The sequence below is a fragment of the Salmo salar genome, chromosome 06 (assembly GCF_965601325.2).
Source record: "Salmo salar chromosome 06, fSalSal1, whole genome shotgun sequence".
In the NCBI taxonomy this organism is placed as follows: Eukaryota; Metazoa; Chordata; class Actinopteri; order Salmoniformes; family Salmonidae; genus Salmo; species Salmo salar.
The window spans coordinates 71,723,857-71,750,026 of record NC_138296.1 but is presented as its reverse complement, the minus strand read 5'-3'; the positions used below and the strand labels follow the sequence as shown (position 1 = coordinate 71,750,026).

The 26,170-nt window shown below is 44.0% G+C and overlaps 1 non-coding gene across 1 annotated transcript; it reads right to left on the bottom strand.

The window, feature by feature from the left end:
• Positions 1–18,928: 18,928 nt before the first annotated feature.
• Positions 18,929–19,000, bottom strand: trnae-cuc (transfer RNA glutamic acid (anticodon CUC)). The gene has a single exon. It is a non-coding gene; the product is annotated as a tRNA-Glu (tRNA).
• Between the last annotated feature and the right edge of the window lie 7,170 nt (positions 19,001–26,170).

Sequence of the window (26,170 nt, the reverse complement as noted above, 5' to 3'; positions counted from 1 at the left end):
GTGTGTGTGTGTGTGTGTGTGCATACAGTTAGAACATAGCCTATGCGTTGGTGTGTGTATGTGTGTGTATGTGTGTGTATGTGTGTGATATGCATATGCTCGAATACTCCAGTTTCAGTCTTTCAATGTCACTATAACATAAACTGAGATAAGGTGGCAATGTGTAGTGGGAGTCGCATGACTTCAGTGTGTGTATATATGACTTCAGAAAGTATTCACCCCTTGACTTTTTACACATTTTGTTGTGTTACAGCCTGAATTGGATTAAACTGAGATTTTGTGTTACTTGCCTACACACAATACCCCATAATGTCAAAGTGGAATTGTGAAAAGCTGAAATGTTTTGAGTCAATAAGTATTCAACCCCTTTGCTTTGGCAAGCCTACATAAGTTCAGGAGTAAAAATGTGCTTAACCTGTACAGGATCGATGTCCCCCGGACGGTTGAGCTAACGTGCGCTAATGTGATTAGCATGACGTTGTAATAAGTTACATGGACTCCCTCTGTGTGTGGTAATAGTGTTTAACATGATTTTTGAATGACTTCCTCATCTCTGTACCCAACACATACAATTATCTGTAAGGTCCCTCAGTCAAGCAGTGAATTTCCAACAGATTCAACCACAAAGACAAGTGGAGGTTTTTAATGCCTCGCAGAGAAGGGCACCTATTGGTAGATGGGTAAAAAACTAAACACAAAAGAATAATGTGCAAATATTGTACAGTCCAGGTGTGCAAAGCGATTAGAGGCTTACCCAGAAAGACTCACAGTTGTAATCGATGCCAATGGTGAGATATTTCTGTATTTCATTTTCAATACATTTATAAACATTTATAAAAACAGGTTTTCACTTTGTCATTATGGGGTATTGTGCATAAGTGGGTGAACACATTTTTGTTCTTCTATCCATTTTGAATTCAGACTGTAACACAACTAAATGTGGAATAAGTCAAGGGGTATGAAGGTACTGTATGTGTGTGTGTGTGGGTGTGTGTGTATGTGTGTGTGTGTGCATGTGCTTGCGTGTATGTTACTCTGGTCCTGTCTATTGTGCCATCAGGTCGGTGGCCAAACAGGATGCTCTTGGCCGTCGTTGAGGCTACAGTGAGGGGTGACCAGACTTTGTGGATCAGCGAAAATAACAAGACACCACCCTCTGTATCTCACAGGGCTTCCTACGCCTCTCCCCAGGGGCCCTCTCCCCAGGGGCCCTGTTCACCCGTAAGCCTGGTTCTGGTGAGGGCTGACTTCGTCCTGCCTGCCTGGCCTGCTGCCTGAGCACACTCAAAACAATGCTGGGTTTGTTTGGTTGACCAAACTGCTGGCTTGCAGGCCTTGGGTCACTTAGTTGGGTTGTTTTCTTTAAAAACTGCTGGGTTATTGATGCTGGGTGCTGGGTTATTGCTGCTGGGTGCTGGGTTATTGGTGCTGGGTGCTGGGTTATTGGTGCTGGGTGCTGGGTTATTGATGCTGGGTGCTGGGTTATTGATGCTGGGTGCTGGGTTATTGATGCTGGGTTATTGATGCTGGGTGCTGGGTTATTGATGCTGGGTGCTGGGTTATTGATGCTGGGTTATTGATGCTGGGTGCTGGGTTATTGGTGATGGGTTATTGGTGCTGGGTGCTGGGTTATTGGTGCTGGGTGCTGGGTTATTGGTGCTGGGTGCTGGGTTATTGATGCTGGGTGCTGGGTTATTGATGCTGGGTGCTGGGTTATTGATGCTGGGTGCTGGGTTATTGGTGATGGGTTATTGGTGCTGGGTGCTGGGTTATTGATGCTGGGTTATTGATGCTGGGTGCTGGGTTATTGGTGATGGGTTATTGATGCTGGGTGCTCGGTTATTGGTGATGGGTTATTGGTGCTGGGTGCTGGGTTATTGGTGCTGGGTGCTGGGTTATTGGTGATGGGTTATTGATGCTGGGTGCTCGGTTATTGATGCTGGGTTATTGATGCTGGGTGCTGGGTTATTGGTGCTGGGTGCTGGGTTATTGGTGATGGGTTATTGATTCTGGGTGCTGGGTTATTGATGCTGGGTTATTGATGCTGGGTGCTGGGTTATTGGTGCTGGGTGCTGGGTTATTGGTGATGGGTTATTGATGCTGGGTGCTGGGTTATTGGTGCTGGGTGCTGGGTTATTGGTGCTGGGTGCTGGGTTATTGGTGATGGGTTATTGATTCTGGGTGCTGGGTTATTGGTGCTGGGTGCTGGGTTATTGGTGCTGGGTGCTGGGTTATTGGTGATGGGTGCTGGGTTATTGGTGCTGGGTGCTGGGTTATTGGTGATGGGTTATTGATTCTGGGTGCTGGGTTATTGGTGCTGGGTGCTGGGTTATTGGTGCTGGGTGCTGGGTTATTGATGCTGGGTGCTGGGTTATTGGTGCTGGGTGCTGGGTTATTGGTGATGGGTTATTGATTCTGGGTGCTGGGTTATTGATGCTGGGTGCTGGGTTATTGGTGCTGGGTGCTGGGTTATTGGTGATGGGTTATTGAGTTATGACCCAGCAGGTCTGATCAGAAGACAGGAGGCATAGTTTAGTAGGCACGTGGCTTTTAGGTAGTTATTTCTAGCCACCGATTAGAGTAAATGTCATTCCTGTTCATCTGTTCCGTTGTATAGTTTTCATATGTTAAGGTTGAACATTTACATTTTTGTAGCTTCAATAAGGTTTATAGAACTGTAGAAATTCCCCAAAAGCCTATGTAAATCCCATTGTTGGGATACGATAAGGAGGTATACCTTATTATGTAATAAGGGGATATACCTTATTATAATATCTAATAAATAATCATAAAGGTGCAATATGCAGAAATCACTACGCTACTTCCTGGTTGCTAAAATTCGAATAGTTCACCTAATTTCAGTTTATGTGACAAAACAAGCAATGTATAATGTAGAAAATCATTGTACCATCTAAACCGCTGTGAAATATATTTTCAATAACAAAAGATATTGCATTTTCAGCTTTTTGAAGCTAGTGAACAAAACCGAATGTAAAATATGCAAAAACAACATTTAACCTATGTTTGGGTAATCCCAACAACCCAACTTGTTAGGTTATTTACACAACCCAACTGGCTGGGTCAAATAACCCAGCGTGCGTTCTGTTCAATATTTACCCAGCGCTGAGTTACCAAATAACCCAAATTGGTTTGTTTTTAACTTAGTATTTTTTAGAGTACAGAATGTTTCCACATCTAAACAGCCATACCTGTTTGATGTACACTGCTACAGAAGGAATAACTTTTCTCTAAAATGTCCAACTTTCTCCCTCTCTACCTTTTTCTCTCTGTCTCCCTTCTCCTATCTGTTTGTGTAGACAACAGGGTGTGCCCAGCGCAGCCAGCCCACTCCTGTCCAGTCCAGCCCGGCCAGCCCAGGGCAGCCCATTACAGTACTGATTCTCCTGTTCTTGGCCCCTGGAGAGTCAAGGCAAATAGCCCAGTATTGCTGCATTGGAAAGGAACAGGGCATCATCAATGTGTAACTGGCGGGCTGATAAAGCAGCTAATAACTAAGCCTGCAGCTATTAACCCAAAGAGCCTAGCTACGTGGGGAAACACTCTGTGACGTGTATCCCTGATGAGTCATGAACTTGCCTGGGGTATATACAGTAGGAGGGGATCTATGAGGGAATCTATAGGGAAGCGGGACAAGGTGTTTTGTGGCAATTTTAGCTGATGTGTAGGTTTGACACTGCATTACACGATCGGTTCTGACTGACATTTCATTGATTACTCTGTATGGAAATGAACATATTGGTTTGAATATACTTGAATGTCTCTTGTGCATGTGTGTACAATAGGTGTAGCTGTCTGAGTTGTGTACTTGTACATGCCTTGGCTGTAATATCACTGACAGAATGTGACGGAGAGCAGATCTCACAGAGACTGGATCTGAGACAGAGGCCAGATCTCACAGAAGCTGGATCTGAGACGGAGACCAGATCTCACAGAGGCTGGATCTGAGACGGAGGCCAGATCTCACAGAGGCTGGATCTGAGATGGAGACCAGATCTCACAGAGGCTGGATCTGAGACGGAGGCCAGATCTCTATGTATGTCTACTGCAGTGTGTGTGTATGAATTAGGTGTTGGGTGAAGGACCAGATAGAGATGTTGGTGTGTGTGGGGGGGGGACAGACGGAGCTGGAGGGAACTGTTATGTGGGAGGTGTATTTTATGTGTGTGTGTGTGTGTGTGTGTGTGTGTGTGTGTGTGTGTGTGTGTGTGTGTGTGTGTGTGTGTGTGTGTGTGTGTGTGTGTGTGTGTGTGTGTTTGTGTGCGTGTGTGCGTGCGTGGGTGCGTGCGTGTGTGTGTGCGTGCGTGTGTGTGTCATAGGCAGCCTCGCTGTGTGGAGAAGAAACTGCTTTCTGTATCCATAAGTATCCAGATATCCATGTCCTTTGAAATGTTTGAATCATTCTCAACTATAATGTGATTTGTGGATTCAAATAAAGTATTTTATGTGTGTGTGTGTGTGTCAGGGGCGGAAATCCCGGGAGGGACGGGGGGGACACGACCCCCCCATCCTGGGAAAAATATGATTTGTCCCCCCCAATATATCACTGAAACATAACTATGTAATTTAAATAATATTAATAATACGCAATGAAAGCAATTGTGCTGATTATAGACACTTAATAGCGCGTTTTTAAGTTTCAAAAGATTGCGACCCCCCCACCCTTTGCCTCACAATGGTTTGATCCACTGCCAGTTCCTTAGCTTGCTAGGTAACAGAGAGTTTGTATCTACTGTCTGAAAGGCACTCAATGCACGTAACTGACGTGAGGTTAATCCAGTCAATCGCGCACACACACACACACTAGCTGAATATGCAGAGCTAGCGCGCAAATATTAACTATTAAGCTAGCTAGTACCTATTCCATTTATGTGGCGTCGTCAAAGATGGAATCAGCATGCAGATGATGTAAGTTAGTGCTTCAAAGTCCCTGTGATAAGGTTAGCGATAAACTCAAATCCAAACTGAACAGAACTACACTCTCTTCTACCATTGTCTTAAATATATTTAATGGTCTCGCTGCAAAAGCTAAATTGTCGCAAGTGAACTTTTATTTATTTATTTTATTTCACCTTTATTTAACCCGGGTAGTAAAGATTATAGCAAACACCACTGAAACTGAATTGGTGCTCGCTAGCTTTGCAAATTCAGCTATTGTTGGAAGCCAGCCAATATGAAACACACTATAAAAATTACAAAAGGTTGCAGCATATGTTGTGTAAATGGTGAACTCATACAGCTGTCAACTCTTGTCATTTTAATCCGTTTCACATTTGCTAGCTACCTTTTAGATCGAAGCCCAAATAGAATGATTGAATATGATAGAAGCCCATCTCCTACTGTAAATAACCTACAGTGTGTAGCCAGCCAGCCAGGTAGAAAAATGGCAGAAAAATAAAAGACGGACATCAGAGTATTTTTCAATACACCAAAACGCATAGTAAGAACCCTAGTAGCCTAATATCTCAAAGACTAGTTGATAAAATGTTCATAAGAAAGAAATGAAATTCTAATGGAAATGTTTCACAATGATGTCATTAGGCAGAGCAGGCAACAGATGGCACACAGACAGCAGAGTTGGGGACAGATATGCAGGGACAGACTGGCAGAGACAGGGAGTCTCAGGTAAGTTTGTTGAGTCTTTGTTTGGCAACATTATGAAAGGTTCTCAATTTTTTTAACTTGTAAAATAGGAACATAATTGGAAAATGCCATGGATACCCCCACTCTCAACTTAAACTGGTGACTGAACTAAGATTTGTTAAAGGCAATGGTATTGCTGTTGTGATTAGTTGTGTAGTTTTGGGTACCGGTAGTTAGGAGTACGGCAAACACCTTATTTCTTTGGTTCCTCAATATACATTTACCATATTACAATGTAGGCTATGTGTTACAGCACTACTTTTGGTGTCCCCCTCAGGAATTGCTCTTGAGAAAATGTCATGTAATTGTCCCCTCCAAAGTTGATATCAGATTTTCGCCAATGGTGTGTGTGTGTGTGTGTGTGTGTGTGTGTGTGTGTGTGTGTGTGTGTGTGTGTGTGTGTGTGTGTGTGTGTGTGTGTGTGTGTGTGTGTGTGTCTCCATCCAGTCTCGAATGAGTGCAGACTCCAGGAAAGCCTGTCCCCGTCTGGGCTGGGGCAGAGACCTTGTCACTGGGGGGGTCAGTGGCACACTGCAGCCCTTCTTCCTCTGGATAGACCCCCGGCGGATCCCCCTGGCTCCAGGAAGAACACTTCAAATGAGGGAGCAGGAAGAGCCGGGCAAGGGAACTCTGTAACAGAGGACCTGGAGCAGAGGCCATGTGTAAGAGCACTGACCTTTGCCTGCAGGACTGGAAGTAATGCATGTTGCCCAATGTCTGTGATGAAACCATGGTTTGGTTGCCCTGCCTCGTCAAATTTGAGCATCCTAAACTTTATTGAACTCATCTGTTCTTTGCTGAGCATATTTACCTTTTTTTGATTAGCCTCATTGATTTGAGTGTTTATGTGTGGGTGTGTGACCAACGGTAATTAATGTCACGTTACAGCGAGGTTGTTTGTGGTGAGGACCCTTCACTCACACCACTCTTTCTCTGGGCTTATCTTAACACAGGGCTATCTCTTCACATCAATTGGCCAATGATGACCGGAGAGGACAGGTACTTGTGTCTGCCAACATATATAAAAATAATATTTTGAGTGGGCCTTTAATCAATGCCAATACAGATACCTAGCTAGGTTGTATCAATGTGTCCTATATTGTTCTGTCTCTCTGCCTCTCTCTCTCTCTCTCTCTGTCTCTCTCTCCCCCTTCTATCTCTCTCTCGTGCTCTTTCTCCCCCTCTCTCACTCTGCCTCCCATTTTTTCAATATTTTTCTCTCTTACTCCTATCCTAATACATTGGAGTTGTATTGGACAAATAAAACATCAGATTGGTCACTATGATGCGTGGGTGTGTATGAGTGAGCGTGAGCGTGAGCGGGTGTGTGTTATTTTTAGGTATCTGTGTTGTGTTTTGTGGATTAGCTTTGTTTGTTCAATTTGGGCTAGGGAATCGGGAGGGAGAGACATAGGTCTGCGCTTACTCTGTTATCCTGGAGTTTGTCTTTGACTAAATAATTAACTTAGTCCTCCAGCTGTAGCTTCTCATGTGTGACAAATTGTGCTGAATAGGAGTTTAGTCACACCATTATAAGTGCTATGTAAACACACTTCAAACACTGGATAATTCATTACAATACTGCACTGCTGAATTCTGTAAGAGTTCTTTTCCCCATTGGAATAATCTCCCTTGTTTTAAAGCTTTTTATACAGCACAATAATTCATTTTATAATGCTGTCTTTGATGTGAGTAATAGTTGAAATACCACTTTGCCTGTTTATGATACAATACCATGATGTGCCTCATGATCACTTTCACCGCACCCTGCTGGGCCAACCCACCATTCACATGGTGGCCAATCGTATGGATCTAGCTGCTGATTGACAGCCCATCACAGCCACTCCATAAACCCATGTATCGAGGGGAGTTGCCCTGCCTTCTGCGTATGTGTGTGGTTTATCGAAGGTGTATTTTTAGTGGTTGAGGCGCAGGGATCCCAGGCAGACCCCAGGACCTCTCCCAGTGATAAGCAATGGCCAAAGTCCGCTAGCCTGGGCCTGGAGAGTGAACAGTACACACACACACACACACACACACACACACACACACACACACACACACACACACACACACACACACACACACACACACACACACACACACACACACACACACACACACACACACACACACACACACACACACACACACTCTCTCTCTCACAGGGTATACCAGATAAGATCCTGATAGTGTAGGCCTCAGTGGCGACACTGCGAGGTAGGCAGCGAGGACAGAAGTGTGTGTATGTGTGTTGGGTGTAGAGAGAGGTAAAGTAGGGGTAGGAGTGGGATGGGGTTAGGTGGAGGTGAGGTTGACGAAGGCACAACAATCGATTCACGACAATGAGACGGTGGGTTCATGTAGGGTTCAGATACCAGGTTAAAGACAAAGAGATGAGTAAGAGAAGGAGAGAGTGGTAGAGATACACAGAGAGAGGTTGTGTACTTTTATGGTAGTCACTGTTGTTTTTGTTGAACATATTTGCTTTGGCAATGCAAGCCCTCTCACTTTTCATGACACTTCATTAATAAAGTTTATTGAATGAAAAGCTGTTCACCCCTGTCACTTATAGTGCTGTTCCTCCTAATGTCGAAACAGTGAAAAAGACAACAAAAACAGAACGAGGAAGTGAGAGGAGAGAAGTGTACGTCACAATAAGAGAGGGAAGATTCCTGTTTTGAAAGGATGAGCGTATACAGGACAGAGAGAGAGACGGAGAGAGCGAGTGAGAGATAGACATTGAGTGATAGAAAGAAATAGAGAGCAATAGAGAAGGTGAGGCACAGAGACGGAGTAGGAGAGAAGAGATGGAAGCCACAGGAGGAGCAGTGGAAACAATAGGGCTCCATACTGCTCTTTCTTATCTGTCTGGGGCCTTATCCAGAGGGCTGGCTCTGTTAGTGTAACCTCCCTCCATCCCCCTCTCCTTGCGGGCCACTGGACACCCTTATCAGGCCAGGGCTGACGTCAGGCAGGGGCTAGGGAGCAAGGGGGATGGGGGTGGGGGTGGGGGGGAGCAGGGGAGACAGGGGGGGCCGGAGACGGACCCTGATAGTGGGAGAGAGACAGCCTCCTCTGGGCTGTGGGAACCAGGAGGCTGGCCCTCCCCGACCCACTGACCCTGCACGTCCACCACATACAACACACACACCAGTACCAGGGTATGGGCTGGCCCAGTGTATGTCTGTCAGTAGAGCCAGTACCAGGGTATGGGCTGGCCCAGTGTATGTCTGTCAGTAGAGCCAGTACCAGGGTATGGGCTGGTCCTGTGTGTCTGTCAATAGAGCCAGTACCAGGGTATGGGCTGGTCCAGTGTGTCTATCAATAAAGTCAGTACCAGGGTATGGGCTGGTCCAGTGTGTCTGTCAATAAAGTCAGTACCAGGGTATGGGCTGGTCCAGTGTGTGTCTGTCAATAGAGCCAGTACCAGAGCGTGTTGGTGTGTGCTTGTGTGTTTTTGTCTGTGTTCAGGAGTAATCCCAGCTCCAGACATATCCTGGTGTGTGTGCCTGTGCATCCTAAAACCAGCCCCATAATCCAGATAATGACAGAAATTCTTATGACTGTCATTTTCCAAGTTAGGACCTTTGAACATTACTGAACTAACCACGTACAAAAATATACAAGCTCACTGCATAGAAAAATCCTTTGAACATGTCACTTTGAGTTCTATGCTCTCCCTCTGAACCTCTCAACACACACTCGCTGCAGTGTTATCAAAAATCCCACACATACGATAAGAAAAAGCAATGATGAATACTTTTATTACATAACTAGTAATGTCTTAACTATTAAACACGTCATCATTTAGAGTGATAAAAAAGAAAGGGTACTTATTCTGTCAGGGCTCAGCCCATGCATCTCCGTAAAAACCTGTGTGGCCTGGGCCATGGGCCGTGGAGGTGCGGTTCTGCCTGGAGTCTGGGCTAGCTAGCTCACCCTGACAGCACAGACATACTGTCACACCCTGACAGCACAGACATACTGTTACACCCTGACAGCACAGACATACTGTCACACCCTGACAGCACAGACATACTGTCACATACCTGTTCTTGTGCTTGTCTCCACCCCCCTCCAGGTGTCGCCTATCTTCCCCATTATCCCGTGTATTTATACCTGTGTTTTCTGTCTGTCTGTGCCAGTTCGTCTTGTTGCCAAGTCAACCAGCGTTTTTCTCTTAGGTCCAGTTTTTTCCCACTCTCTGTTTTTCTCGTCCTCCTGGTTCTGACCCTTGCCTGTCCTGACTCTGAGTCCGCCTGCCTGACCATTCTGCCTGCCCCTGACCTCGAGCCTGCCTGCCGCCCTGTACCGTTATAGACTCTGCCCTGGTTATGAACTCTTGCCTGTCCCCGACCTGTCTTTTGCCTACCCCTTGGACTATAATAAATATCAGAGCTCAAACCATCTGCCTCCCGTGTCTGCATCTGGGTCTCGCCTTGTGTCGTTATACACACGTAAATTATACTGGGATATAAATCGCTGGAGACGGCTGGGTTAAGGAGGTACTTAGCCCTGAGCTGGGGCATGGCTATTGTCACGTTAGAAATGTTGAAGAACGGAGAGAGACTGTGTGTGTGTTTGTTGGGAGAGGGGTTAACAGGTGCAAGTTGCAAAGAGAGACGGGTAGTGGGGGGTTAAGGTGAAAGTGGCAAAATCTCTCATTACTTGCAGGTGCAATCCTCCCCAAATACACACTTTCACACAAGGAGGTGCTTGCAATTAACAACTTATGCACTGTCCTTAATCTTTTCAGTGACTATCTCACAAGTCCTAATCACCTGAACACTGAAACAGTCTTCCACAAAGCCTCACAGTATTTTCTATCTCCCATCATTACACTCCTTTCTCCTCAGTCAAAGGAGTGAGAACATCAATCTCTCAGTCTCTCCATATATTCAGGCCCAGCTCCGTCCGGGTCTTCGGGTCCGGGAGATGTTTTCGGAGATGGATCTGTCGGATGAGCGAACGGAGACAATGTTATCTGTGTGTTGTCCTCGATAAGGGGGAAGATTTGTAACGGTTGCCCTGGTACTGTATCAGTCCCTCTGACCTTTCAGACAAACAGGGAGGAGGAAGAGAAGTGTGGCCTTGAACAGCTAGCTGGAGAGAGGGAGAGAATATAGAGAGGGGGAGGCAGAAGGAGGGAGGGGAGGTCAAAATACAGAGTAAAAGAGAGGGAGGCAGCAATTGATAAAGAAACAGAAAGGGGGTGGAGGTGGAAAGAGGTAACAGGGAGGCAGAGAAAGAGAGGGGGAGAGAGGGAAGGAGTTGTGTCTCAGAGCTGCTCATTTCCCCTTCTCCACCTACACCTTGTTCTCTCTCTCTCTCTTTGTCAGCGGCCACCGCGGCCTTGGGTGTAAATAATTGTAGAAGAAGTGAGAGAAAGAGAGGAGGGAACCATAGGAGAGGAAGCAAGGGGGGAGAGAAGATGTGAACTGGAGGAGCAGAATAGCCTCCTTTCCTTCTCTTGTTCTCTCTTGTTCTGTTTCTGAAATTTTTCTAGGCGTTGGGCCTCAATTTCTACTGTATCTGTTGCGACGACAAGCAACAGACATCTAAAGGATCAGTTTAGATGTGACAGGGCTTACATAGTATTGTATTTACACTTGCATTGCTTTTGTCTCCTTTTGCCCGAAATCCTCAAGTAGATGTTTATAAACTCTACTTGGTATGTGTGGCATACGTATGTATTACAAGAATAAAGATTAGTCACCTCTGAAACAGGAATCCACCACCCTCTAAGACCCTCTTTCTGCCTGTTGAAGTGCCCCCTCAATGCACTCTGTGTGATAGGATAAGCACGGGCCTCATTAGGCTTTTTAATTGGCCGGTTTATTTAGAGTGGGCTGTCTGTGGTCAGATTCCGGACCCGCCTGGCCTCGCGCCAAACTAAAGTAAACTGACATTACGCAGGCCAACTAACAGATCACAGAGAACAACATCCAAACATCATAACCACTATAACAAAGGTGTGTGTGCGAGTGTGTGTGGTGCATGGTGTCTCTCTGAAATGTATAGTGGATTATGTAACATTGTCAAAGACATTCCTCTCTGAATGTGTCTTCTGGGCTACGAGGTGACTTGCAATATGTAATGTGTGTGTGTTTTAGCGCTCCGTGTGTGCCTGTGGGGCTGTGGCGTCTATAGCTTGCGGGGGATCCATCATAGCTTATCATTGTAAGTAAACATGACAGGCTGGACAAAACATCTTGTAATCCGGCAGACCTGCTATCTACCCACAAAGCATATCTGTGATGGTGGAGTGATGTGGCGCTAGGATTGACTAGCCAGAGTCTGAGTGTGTGAGCTGGGGTACACACAAACACACACACAAACACAGACACACAAACACAAGGAGATGACAGACATACACATGTATACACACATGTAGACACTCAGACAAACAGTAAGTACACACTTAAGTTACCTGTAAATCCTGACCTACTACCTTTACATTACATGGAAAGATGAATTATTGTACTGCAGTAAATTCAGAACCCAGTGATAATTCGTTTTCTCTGCAGGGATTTATGACTGTGATTTACTAGCCAGTGGTTGACAAGTCTGTAGTTTCACACATGAATTCAGATGTACAGGACTTTCTCTTCTGGAAAGTGAACGTGGAGACAGGCCCTTTTTTTATGGGGGATGAGGTTACGCATCATTAGTGACATACGGCGGTTTGGTAGCTTTAGATCATTCCCATTAGCCAGCTAGCTAGCGGGATCCTGAGGATGTCTGTACGGTTAGGGCCATCAGAGTTTAGAGGCTTTATATGTCACATTGGAAAAGATGGTATTTTCAGAACCAGCTAATGAAAAAAAATCTTTGACCTGTAGGCAACTTAGTCCAGTCAAATATGAAACACACTGAACAACACCGTAGGCACACCACAGGTGTGTGTACATGTGTGTGTGTATCCTGGGGTCAGAGTCTGTGTGTCATCTGCTTGTTACAACACCATTGATAAGCCGGGTAAACAGCATGGCACTGATTGCTTCACCACCGTCATGTGACCAAGAACACAGAGAGACACGTGGAGACGCCCTGACACACATACAGAGACAATGGGTGTGTGAGGGTGTGTGTATCTACCTATGGGTGCCTATTTTGTCTCTGTGTTTGGCTGGATATTTTCAAGTGCAGACGGGGAATTGCCATTTATCACGGCAAAATACAAGACATGACTCAGCAAATAATACTAGAAGCGGAACCGAGAGTTAAACAAGTCACAACAGTCCACAATTCCGCCTCATATTGATGTTTTGTATTTGAGAGGGGGGGGAACTGTCACAACAGTTCCTACAATATTTCTCACTCACCTGTGGTAGACTTCAATCTGAACTACACTCTGGAAGGAATTTGTACAGCGTAGAATTCAATATCCATTTAATATATTCATATTGCTTACTTCCTGGGTCAAAGGTCACATGCTGCAATGCTTCAGCTGATTGGCAGATTGACGTTTGGGGTCGTGTCACATGACAGGATACAGTAGGCTTGTATCTGTATCTGTTATGATTAGGCATCTCTCTATCTATCTCTCTCTTTTACCATGCACTCCGTCTATGCCATCCCTCTCTTCACTCGCCTCTCTTTCCCACCTTGTTCTTCTCTCTCTCTATACATCTATGTGGGTAGTCTGACTGTCTGGGGAGGGGGGGGGGTCATTGACCCCCTGCTGACCCAGGAGATGCCCCTCTTTATCAGTCAGAGGCACATCAGACAGGACGCTCCCAGACCACCGGGGGAGACAGACCACTATGGTCAATCACAGACTACCTCTCACACTACTCTGGTCCACCACAGATTATGGCCCACCACAAACCACTGTGGCTCCCTACAGACCACGAAGGCCCACCACCCACCATGAGGGCTTCCACATGTGTCACTCAGGCCTGTGCTTCCACTATGTTTTATCTGATCTATTCAAGCCATTTGTCCCTCCCTCTCTTTCTAGCTCTAATGCCATATTTACTAGCAGTGTGTTCTCGCTTTCTCACTGAGGGTCTACAACGTTCTACTCTCTTTCTCACTGAGGGTCTACAATACTGTATATTAGACTTATTATCTCACTCCATCTCTCTCTCACATCTCATTACCTCTGACCACACCCCTAGTAAATCTGTCACAGTATGTATGTTTATGTTGATAAGTGGGGCCACACAAACAGTCTTAATAGAAACCCTTGTCATTGGTTCTCCCTCATCCCCTCTTGACTAGGGTAGCATGTTACCTAGGAGAAGTACAAGAAACAAACTAATTATATGTATCAGTATACCATTTTTTCATAGATTTATTTCACACAAACATAATTTCACAGCAATGACAACATACTGATTGTAAGCATATTATGAAATATGCATAGACTAAATCATTTTACTACAATCTCTACTGGCAATGAGGTTATGAGTATGAATGATTATGGTAACATTGTGACCTCAGTCCTCTTTGTGACATGTCTTTTTGGTCTGTTTAGGTTTTTTGGCCTCTTGTTGCCACAATGTACTTGAAGTTATCAGGTGGCTGTAGTCTAAGCTCTGTGAGTGTGACGTCTGAGGAAAATTATTTTAAAGATTTTCAAGGTTAACATTTCTGTCTGTCTTCCCTGGGTCAGACCTTGGTGTCTATAACATAAGGCTTTGCATAAAGGTCATTTTCAGAATTGAGACTTAGATGTCAGGGGTACTTTTCCACTGTCTCAAAACCATGTACAGCAGCACAGAGGCTTTGAAGTCGTCCTCTCTTCCCATCCTTCTCTCCATCATTTATCTCTCTCCGGCTATCCTTTATTGAAGAAATGTGATGGTTTCATAATAAAATCCCCAAAGAACATAATGTGCCTTTATATTATCACATGCCTCTATCAATCAACTATCATTCCAGATGATAAAAGAACGTTGTTTTCAGTTCTGAAAAGATGCTACGTTTGCCCTTTTGTCCCCCTGTCTCCCCTTACTCAATTCCACTCCTCTCTTGCAACATAAATTCCTGTGTGTGTATGTATGGCTTTGATCTCATACTGTATTCCCTCGAAGCAATAATCCTAAAACGCTAGCTCTGTAATGGTACCAAGCTGTTTGTGAGCCCTGGTGGGATGGTACCGTAAAATTCAAATATCAGAGTCCACAACAGGACCAGCTGTATGTATACTGTTCTTATGACCCGTGTATAGACATGTGTAGACTAAGGAGGCAGAGAGAGATTATAGGGGAGATGGGCTTGGACTATTGAACGGAATACAGATGTAGAATCTTAATTTCATCACTCTTTTGTTGATGAGATTTTTTCTACACGGCAGGAAATGAAAAATTTTAGTGTATTCAAGGTTTGAAAAGGATTGTACATTTGTCATTTCCACTTAAAAATGTCAGACTTGATTTGCCCTAAGGTAAAATGTATCATATACATTAATTACAGTCCACATAATAATTCACATTTCCTGTTGTTGCAGGATTCTTTCATGCTTTAGCAAATTGGGTCAAATTAAGATCCTACATCTGTACTGGAGGGGCCACATCTTGAAGGCATTACTCAGCAAAGAGTCAAAAGTTTACCAGAGCTCATCCTTGTCTTTTTAGTACTGTTTGCTTACAATGCAGATTGGATATGTTCTGGTCTGGCTTTCTCTCTCTCGTTCTCCCTCCTTCTCTTCTTTATCTCCATGCAGACAAACTATGGTTCCATTGCCCATAAGGTGCTCAATGTTTGGAGACATGATACAAACAGCAAGAGAGAGAGCATTTCAAGAGTTAATTTCTTAATTAAACTTTGACATGGTGGCAGGGAGAGAGAGGTTTTGGGGGTGTGGTGTGTGTGTGTGTGTGGGTGGGTGGAGGGGGTGGGTTTATTGTAGGGTGTGGACAGGCAAGGGAGGTAGGGGGGTATGGTATGACTTTTGAAGAGAAAGTGCGATGCTTCCCAGAGCCCTAGGGTCTTGCCAACACAAACCCTGCTCCCTACCACGATCCCCCACAATCCTCCGCTGCAGTCAGGGGGCTGGCCGTCTGAGCGGCAAGGGGAAGGGACACACCGGCGCCATGGCGATTCCTTAGACAGCTTATCTCCCCCCCACCCCCCTCTGTGATAGTGCTGTCAAAATAACTGCCAAGATACATAGCAGTCAGGAACTGGTTAAAACCTGCATGGCCCAATCGGCCAGCCGACTGTCTGTCTCCGTCTCTCTCCAGACTTTGAGGGCTCTGAGACCCAGGTTCCACAAACACAGGGAATCTCTGTCTCAAGGCTACTCTCTCACTGACTGTGGCCTAGGTCTCTCTCTCTCTCTCTCTCTCTCTCTCTCTCTCTCTCTCTCTCTCTCTCTCTCTCTCTCTCTCTCATGAAGACACTGCTGCTGTGGCAATGATTTCAAACTCAGAGATTGAAGTGATTTAGGAGTTTGTCATTGTTTGACTTTTGCTAAATTGGGATGAGATTTAGATAAACTAGATCAGGGATTCATCATGAAGGGCTGCAGTGGCTCGCAGGTCTGCATGCCCACATCCATACCCACACAGGCAGTCAGAGCCGGCCATAGCCTTTTGGAAATGTTATTGAGGGGCCCCCCCCCACCTTGCAAGCAAAATATTTTAACGGCCCCCCTCTTGACAGCGGAGAGAAAAAATTTACGATAATTTCCTGTAATTCTACACATTTTGCCATGGCACGTAAAGAAGATTTTGTAACTCATTTCGTGTAATTCTAATCATTTTGCCATGGGGCGGAGAGAAAAATGTCAAGTTTCACAGCTTTTTTCCTGCACTTCTACAAATGTTGGTTGTAGCGCTGGTAAATTGACACCGCTCTGATATCCAATAGTCTTTACCGGCTGTATGTAATAACACTTAAGATTTTCTGGGACAACAATGTAATAAATAATACATTAAAAAAAACTAAATAGTGCAAAGTTTCCTAAGGACTAGAAGCAAGGCAACCCTCTCTGTCGGCCCCATTTTCTCTTGCTGAGAGTGACTAACAAATTCAGTGGACCCCACAAAGTTCGGTAATTCGATCATGATTACTACAAGTTTAGATAGCTGGCTAGACTAACTTACCAATCTAAAAAAATGTAGCTGACATGGGCTAATTGTGTGACTGTCAGTGATTGACATAACAAGATAAAAACTGCTGATGCACAAACACATTTTGAAATCACACCATGTGTATTATACTATTATAACTCTGAACAATAAGTTGAGACACCAACTAAGTTCCCCAAAAAATGATATATATATATATATATATAATATATATATATATATATATATATATATATATATATATATATATACAGTACCAGTCAAAAGTTTGGACACACCTACTCATTCAAAGGTTTTTCTTTATTTGTACTATTTTCTACATAGTAGATTAATAGTTAAGACATCACAACTACGAAATAACACATATGGAATCCTGTAGTAACCAAAAAAGTGTTAAACAAATCAAAGCCACCCTTTGCCTTGATGACAGTTGTTGAAATTCTCTCAACCAGCCTCATGAGGTAGTCACCTGTAATACATTTCAATTAACAGTTGTGCCTTGTTAAAAGTTAATGCGTTTGAGCCAGCCAGTGGTGTTGTGAAAAGGTAGGGGTGGTATACAGAAGATAGACCAAGCCCATATTATGGCAAGAGCAACTCAAATAAGCAAAGAGAAACAACAGTCCATTGTTACTTTAGGACATGAAGGTCAGTCAAATGTCAAGAACTTTGAAAGTTTCATCAAGTGTAGTTGCAAAAACCATCAAGCGCTATGATGAAACTCTAGGAAGACCCAGAGTTACCTCTGCTGCATAGGATAAGTTCACTAGAGTTACCAGCCTCAGAAATTGCAGCCCAAATAAATGCTCCACAGAGTTCAAATAGAAGACACACCTCAACATAAACTGTTCAGAGGAGACTGCGTGAATCAGGCCTTCATGGTCGAATTGCTTTCAAGAAACCGCTACTAAAGGGCACCAATAAGAATAAGAGACTTGCATGGGCCAAGAAACACAAGCAATGGACATTAGACCGGTGGAAATCTGTCCTTTGGTCTGATGAGTCCAAATTTGAGATTTTTGGTTGCATCCGCCATGTCTTTGTGAGACGCAGAGTACTGTAGGTGAACAGATGATCTACGCATGTGTGGTTCCCACTGTGAAGCATGGAGGAGGAGGTGTGATGGTGTGGGGGAGCTTTGCTTGTGACACTGTCAGTGATTTACTTAGAATTCAAGGAACACTTAACCAGCATGGCTACCACAGCATTCTGCAGCAATACGCCATCCCATCTGGTTTGCGCTTAGTGGGACTATCATTTCTTTTTCAACAGGACAATGACCCAACAGACCTCCAGGCTGTGTAAGGGCTATTTGACCAAGAAGGAGAATCATGGAGTGCTGCATCAGGTGAGCTGGCCTCCATAAGCACCTGACCTCACCCGAATTGAGATGGATTGGGATGAGATGGACCACAGAGTGAAGGAAAAGCAGCCAACAAGTGCTCAGAATATGTGGGAACTCCTTCAAGACTGTTGGAAAAGCATTCCCGGGTGCAGCTTGTTGAGAGAATGCCAAGAGTGTGCAAAGCTGTCATCAAGGCAAAGGGTGGCTACTTTGAAGAATCTCAAATATAAAATCTATTTTGATTTGTTTAACACTTTTTTGGTTACTACATGATTCCATATGGGTTATTTCATAGTTGTGATGTCTTCACTATTATTCTACATTGTAGAAAATAGTCCAAATAAAGAAAAACCCTGGAATGAGTAGGTGTGTCCAAACTTTTGACTGGTACTGTATATATGTATTATTATTATTTGTTTAATTGTTGGGGGTGTGGGTGGTTCGGTCTTAAATGGGGACTTGCAACCTGAAGGCTGCCAGTTGCCCATCCCTGGGCTAGATATTCAAGGTCTTTAAAATCAACAATCCAATGTAAAATCATGGAGCTCAGTGTCATCAAAAGCCGGGTCAAACTTCATATTACATCAACTGTGCCACTTTCTGTTTGTGAATAACAGCAAGGGGACATTTATAATGACTGAATTCATGAGCTCATCAAGCGCCATGCCTTTTGATTTCAGCCGAGTAGCAATTGCTGTGATTAGACCGCCATCTAGCGGTGAAATCTGAAAAGGAGACAAAGAATTTACCCGAATCCTTCGCTGGGTAAAGTGGATCATATGCGTTTTTCAATGTTCAAACATGTTAGTTATGTCACTAGCACTGTCAAAAGATAAGATGAGAAATTGTACAATAAGCAGCACTACCAAAACGTAAATTCCCTGACCGGGAATCGAACCCGGGCCGCGGCGGTGAGAGCGCCGAATCCTAACCACTAGACCACCAGGGAAAGATACTAAGAGATGCAACTTTAGATTACTTAAACAAAATATAAAAAACACACTTCATTACCAAAAGTATGTGGACATTGGTTCGTCAAACATCTCATTCCAAAATCATTGGCATTAATATGAAGTTGGTCCCCGTTTACTGCTATAAACGTCTCCACTCTTCTGGGAAGGCTTTCCACTAGATGTTGGAACATTGCTGCGGGGACTTGCTTCCATTCAGCTACAAGAGCATTAGTGAGGTCGGGCACTGATGTTAGGCCCGGCTTGCAGTCGGCATTCCAATTCTTCCCAAAAGTGTTCAGTGCAGTTGAGGTCAGGTCTCTGTGCAGGCCAGTCAAGTTCTTCCACACCGATCTCGACAAATCATTTCTGTATGGACCTCGCTTTGTCCACGGCGGCGTTGTCATGGTGAAACAGGAAAGGGGCTTCCCAAAACTGTTGCCACAAAATTGGAAGCACAGAATCTAGAATATCACTGTATAGACCCTTTTCCAGTACACGACACACTGACGTCACTCACTGATGTGCGCGCCTTGGCGGCAGTAAGAAAGCCATCGCCATCTGCACCCATTCAGCATACGTTTACAATTATGTTTTGATTCTTGCTTGAACAGTCGCTAAGATGATATTTGGTTGTGATCTTTGCAAAATAACTATTTTGGATAAAGCAATTGTTAGCTAGAATGCTAACGCTCATTGATATAGACTGTAGCAAAAGCTAGCCAAAGAGCCATTTTACTGGTTGAAATGTAAGTGTTTTTTTTAAGTACAATGCAGTTGATTTGCAATAATGACACAAACATTATATTAAGCAGGACATTCATACTAGCCTTAAAATCCAATTATAATCCAAAAGTAGTGTGAAATGCACTCATAAGCAACATGTAAATAGAGGCTTTTTTTGCTGCCGTTCTATAAGAACCCCCCTTGTTCTGCCACCAACTAGCGTGCACCGCCCTAGTGAGGCAATATTTGTAAGCACAGAAAGGGGTCTATGCTGTAGCGTTAAGATTTCCCTACACTGGAACTAAGGGACCTAGCCTAAACCATGAAAAACAGATTCAGACCATTATTCCTCCTCCACCAAACTTTACAGTTGGCACTATGCATTTGGGCATCCGCCAAACCCAGATCCATCTGTCAGACTACCAGATGGGGAAATGCTCCAGAGTCCAATGGCTGTAGCTTTACACCACTCCAGCAGAGGCTTGGCATTGCACATGGTGATCTTAGGCATGTGTGTGGTTGCTCAGTCATGGAAACCCATTTCATGAAGCTCCCAATGAACAGTTATTGTGCTGACGTTGCTTTCAGAGGCAGTTTAGAACTCGGCAATGAGTGGGCATGGTTGTGTGTTCGATTTCATACACCTGTCAGCAACGGGAGTGGCTGAAATAGCCAAATCTATTCATTTGAAGGGGTGTCCATATACTTTTCCCCATGTAGTTTAGTTCTGGAGTTGGCTATTTTAAATGCAGATATGCCTGTGTGCCCATTTTATACTTTAAATGCCAAACATCGGTCAAATACTATTAGTATTATTTACTATGTATCTGATTTTTTTTGAACAGCGGTCGTTGCAAATCAAACAGCTAGATTGTTCATGCACGAGAGGGGGCTGAGCACGCGTAAACGGCAATTGTTTGAAAATTGTCAACTGGACCAGAGAGGAATAGAACAGGCCTCGGCAATTCCAGTCCTCAGGGACCTGATTGTCGTCACACTTTTGCCCCTGCCCCAGCTAACACACCTGACTCCAATAATCAACTAATCATGATCTTCAGTTAAAAGGTGTGTTTGCTAGGGATGGGGTAAAAGTCTGACACCAGTCAGGCCCCAGAGGACTGGAATTGCCCAGGCCTGCTCTAGAAGGTCATGCTCCAGGAAATTGAGGAATCCGGGAGAAAGATAGCGTGCTTGTTTGAAATGGAAAAGCGTCGCGGTAGATATTGATAAAGAAGTACATCAAGACGAAGCAGCTGCTTTACAAGTGGGATGCACTGTTGAACACTACATCCCGAGGGGTTTGTGCTGATTGTACGGAGATTGTGACAGCCGGTTAAATGGCGTCCCTTGAGAAGGCAAGAACAAGATGTATGTCAGGAGAAGTACAGTATTATCATAAGGAGACTTATACTTGGAATACGGAGGACTAATGGAGGGAAAAAGAGAGGCAGAGGAGGTCTGAAAGAGAGAGGGAGGAAGAGGGTGAGCTTGAGTCGGTTAAAAATGGTGGAAAAAAGGGAGATGGTTTGTTAAAGAATAATGGTAGAAAATGTATGCAGTGAGTTGAAGACAGGAGGAGAAATGGAAGTGAATGAGGGAGAAGTATCGGAGGTGGTAGGCGTGGTGAAGCTCTCAGAGCCCGAGGCTTGCACCGAGGGTCAGGATAAAGATGAGTCTGTGACAGTAGGAGTGAAGTTTTTGGAAAAAGTTGACCCTTTTGAGGTTTCAGGGTGGGTTAAAACAGAGTTGGGTGCTGTGGAATTGGTGAGAGTAACCAGAAGTGGTCTTGTGATAATTGTTTGTGTTCTGCTGGTCAGAGGGAACAGGTGTTAAACGAATGGGAGAAAGAGATGTGAATGGTTTTGCTCTCAAGAAAAGGGCGCCATTGAAAGGATTGATTACTCGGGTAGCGGTAAATGTGAAAGCTGGCCAACTTTAGAGGAAGATTCCCGGTGTTTGTGATGCTCGTCGATTGGCGCAACCCAGACAGGGTGGCATGAGTGGTGAAACAGAAGAGTCATTGTCTGTTTTTTTTAGTTTTGATGAGTCTTTGTCCGAAAAAGTGATGTTAGGATATATAAATTATCCTGTACGAGCTTTTGTGCCGACTACATTACGTTGTTACAGGTGTCAATCTTATGGGCATGTGGCAGCAGTGTGTAGGTGGGAGGTTCCTAAGTGTGAGAAGTGTACAGAAGGGCATGAGACAAAGGAATGTGTAGCATTGGGGAAAGCAGTGGTATGTGTTTATTGTAGGGGTGCCCATGGGGCTGGGGATCAGAAATGTCCCGTGCAAGAAAGACAGGTTGAGGTTTCCAGAGTTAGAGTAGTGCAGAAGTTGTTTATATGCTGAGGCAGTGAAGAAAGTAGAGGTAGATGGGTCAAGGGGGAGAGATTCTGAGAGGAGTGGTGTGAGTAGCAGATCTGTACCAGTACAGAGGGATAAACCAACAAGTGATATATGTTTCAGTAAGATTAGATTTTTGTCATTTATAGTAATGGTTATCAACTGTACTGCATGGATGGAACATAAGTTGCAGAAAATAGAGGTTGTGGTGGCAGCAAGACTTTACATCAGAATAGTTACAGGGTGTGTTAAGTAGTGGTGTTGATGATTATGATAAGTGTACAATATTATGTATTGGATCCTTAAAAAATACAACTTTTACATTACCCAGCAGTTTACCTATAAAATGTGCTGATGTTGAAGTAGACATACTCGGTATTCATATCACAAAAGATATAAATAAGCTCTCCACAATTAATTTCAATAGAAAACTTGTAAAAATAGACAAGATCCTGCAACCATGGAGAGGTAAATACATGTCTATTTATGGAAAAATTGCCCTGATTAACTCCTTAGTCATATCTCAGTTTACTCACTTACTTATGGCGCTGCCTACCCCTGAGGATTAGTTTTTAAAATCATTTGAGCAAAAAATATTTAGCTTTATCTGGGACGCTAAACCAGACAAAATAAAACGTGCCTATCTATATAATGAATATGAATTGGGTGGGTTGAGATTATTAAATATAAAAGCACTAAACCTCTAAAAGCTTCACTTATTCAAAAGTTGTACTTGAACCCTAAATGGTTCTCAAGTAGATTACTAAGAAAAGCTCATCCATTGTTTAAAAATTGCCTTTTTGCCTTTGTGCAGATTGCCATGTCTCATTTTCTATTCATTGAAAATTATACTTTTTTCAAAGTATCTATCTTTTTCAAACAAGCATTGCAGAGGTGGCTACAATTTCATCCCCCTGAAAAGATAGAACAAATATTATGGCTAAACTCAAATGTGCTGGTTGATAAAATACCTGTACTTATGGGAAAGATGTTTGAAAAGGGGATTTTGTTCTTAAATGATATTGTAAATTGGCATAGTAGAGTTATGTCCTTCATGGAGTTATCAGAATTGTACGGAAAGGTCTGCTCAATCCAAGAGTACAACCAATTGATTACAGCATTGCCCCAAAAATAGAGGAGGCGGGTGGCAGCGGGAGGAGGTAGGGAACTGGTCTGTCTGCCCAATATAAAGGATCAAATCTGGCGGAGGAATAAAATATAGCATTTATAGGAAAGTATACCAGTTTCATATGAGGACCAGGATGTTGACAACTGTGCCATACAGATTGCAAAATAATTAGGAAGAGATTTTTGATGTACCAATTTCATGTTAGAGGGTGTATGAGTTGATATATAAAACGCAAGATTCAAGACTTTGTGCTTTTCAGCTAAAATTATTATATAGAATTCTTGCCACCAACAAAATGTTGAATATTTGGGGCATAAAGTCATCAAAGCTCTGCAGATTTTGTTGTGAGGATACAGAATCAATAGACCATTTATTTTGGTATTGCCCTCAGGTAGCCTGTTTCTGGTCTCAGGCTCAGGAATGGCTGAAAATGCATAGCATTGATCTAAAATTGACCCTAGAAATAGTACTGTTAGGAGATCTGGAGAGACCGGGTCAGTCAATTACTAATACTCTTAGTAAAAGTATTTGTCTTCATCTCGCAATCTGTGGATTCTATTCGATTAGATAGATTGAAATTGTACGTTAACATCACAGCATAGTTGAAAGATATGTGTTGCGTAGAAACCCGAAGTGGGTGGCTAGCAGAGATAGATGGGATGGGCTGAAGGTTGGTATGTGGAATTGGAGACAAGTGGGAGTGGAGTTGCTGTGTGAGAGATAGAACACACAAGAACACACACATACATGTAATAGTGCCAGATATGCCCACAAACATATACAGTTGGCATTGCTGTTATGATTTTACTTGTCCTTGATGTCCTTTCTTTTCCTTTTTTTTTGCATTGTTGTTTGCTGTTTTCTTTTGTCTTTTCCTTTTTTCTCTTTAGTTCATTATCTTGGTTGTTGGTGCATTGGGGGGTTCTTGGGGTGGAGAATGGAATTAATTTAAAAAAAAAATCTTTTTTTTCTTCCTGGGGGGGACTGTGGGATGGGTCTCGAATGGTTGAGGGACAGTTATTGGGGAACTGTGGGGGGGGGATCTTGGAGGGTTCGGGTTCACGTTTTTTTGGCCTGGTGGTAGATTGGTCAACATGCCTTTGAGCAGGGCATTGACCCTGGATTCTTCTGTGTGTCACTCTGAATGGGAATCTGTTGGATGACTGGTATGATGTACACTGCTCAAAAAAATAAAGGGAACACTTAAACAACACAATCTAACTCCAAGTCAATCACACTTCTGTGAAATCAAACTGTCCACTTAGGAAGCAACACTGATTGACAATAAATTTCACATGCTGTTGTGCAAATGGAATAGACAACAGGTGGAAATTATAGGCAATTAGCAAGACACCCCCAATAAAGGAGTGGTTCGGCAGGTGGTGACCACAGACCACTTCTCAGTTCTTATGCTTCCTGGCTGATGTTTTGGTCACTTTTGAATGCTGGCGGTGCTTTCACTCTAGTGGTAGCATGAGATGGCGTCTACAACCCACACAAGTGGCTCAGGTAGTGCAGCTCATCCAGGATGGCACATCAATGCGAGCTGTGGCAAGAAGGTTTGCTGTGTCTGTCAGCGTAGTGTCCAGAGCATGGAGGCGCTACCAGGAGACAGGCCAGTACATCAGGAGACGTGGAGGAGGCCGTAGGAGGGCAACAACCCAGCAGCAGGACTGCTACCTCCGCCTTTGTGCAAGGAGGAGCAGGAGGAGCACTGCCAGAGCCCTGCAAAATGACCTCCAGCAGGCCACAAATGTGCATGTGTCTGCTCAAACGGTCAGAAACAGACTCCATGAGGGTGGTATGAGGGCCCGACGTCTACAGGTGGGGGTTGTGCTTACAGCCCAACACCGTGCAGGACGTTTGGCATTTGCCAGAGAACACCAAGATTGGCAAATTCGCCACTGGCGCCCTGTGCTCTTCACAGATGAAGCAGGTTCACACTGAGCACATGTGACAGACGTGACAGAGTCTGGAGACGCCATGGAGAACGTTCTGCTGCCTGCAACATCCTCCAGCATGACCGGTTTGGCGGTGGGTCAGTCATGGTGTGGGGTGGCATTTCTTTGGGGGGCCGCAAAGCCCTCCATGTGCTCGCCAGAGGTAGCCTGACTGCCATTAGGTACCGAGATGAGATCCTCAGACCCCTTGTGAGACCATATGCTGGTGCGTTTGGCCCTGGGTTCCTCCTGATGCAAACAATGTTAGACCTCATGTGGCTGGAGTGTGTCAGCAGTTCCTGCAAGAGGAAGGCATTGATGCTATGGACTGGCCCGCCCGTTCCCCAGACCTGAATCCAATTGAGCACATCTGGGACATCATGTCTCGCTCCATCCACCAACGCCACGTTGCACCACAGACTGTCCAGGAGTTGGCGGATGCTTTAGTCCAGGTCTGGGAGGAGATCCCTCAGGGGACCATCTGCCACCTCATCAGGAGCATGCCCAGGCGTTGTAGGGAGGTCATACAGGCACGTGGAGGCCACACACACTACTGAGCCTCATTTTGACTTGTTTTAAGGACATTACATCAAAGTTGGATCAGCCTGTAGTGTGGTTTTCCACTTTAATTTTGAGTGTGACTCCAAATCCAGACCTCCATGGGTTGATAAATTGGATTTCCATTGATTATTTTTGTGTGATTTTGTTGTCAGCACATTCAACTATGTAAAGAAAAAAGTATTTAATAATATTATTTCATTCATTCAGATCTAGGATGTGTTATTTTAGTGTTCCCGTTATTTTTTGGAGCAGTATAGATGTTGAGCGGCTTCACTGCGGGTAATTGTATGTTTTTAGAATATTCAATAAATAAAAAATAAATACATGTAAAAAGTAGTGGTGTCCCATCCTTTCAGGCTGTAGGCCTAAATAGATTAAAATAGTGGAGTATGATATTTATTATAATTTGAGTGTAGTGTTAGATGATTGGGTAATTGCTGTTTTTTTGTTGATAAAAAAAATATGC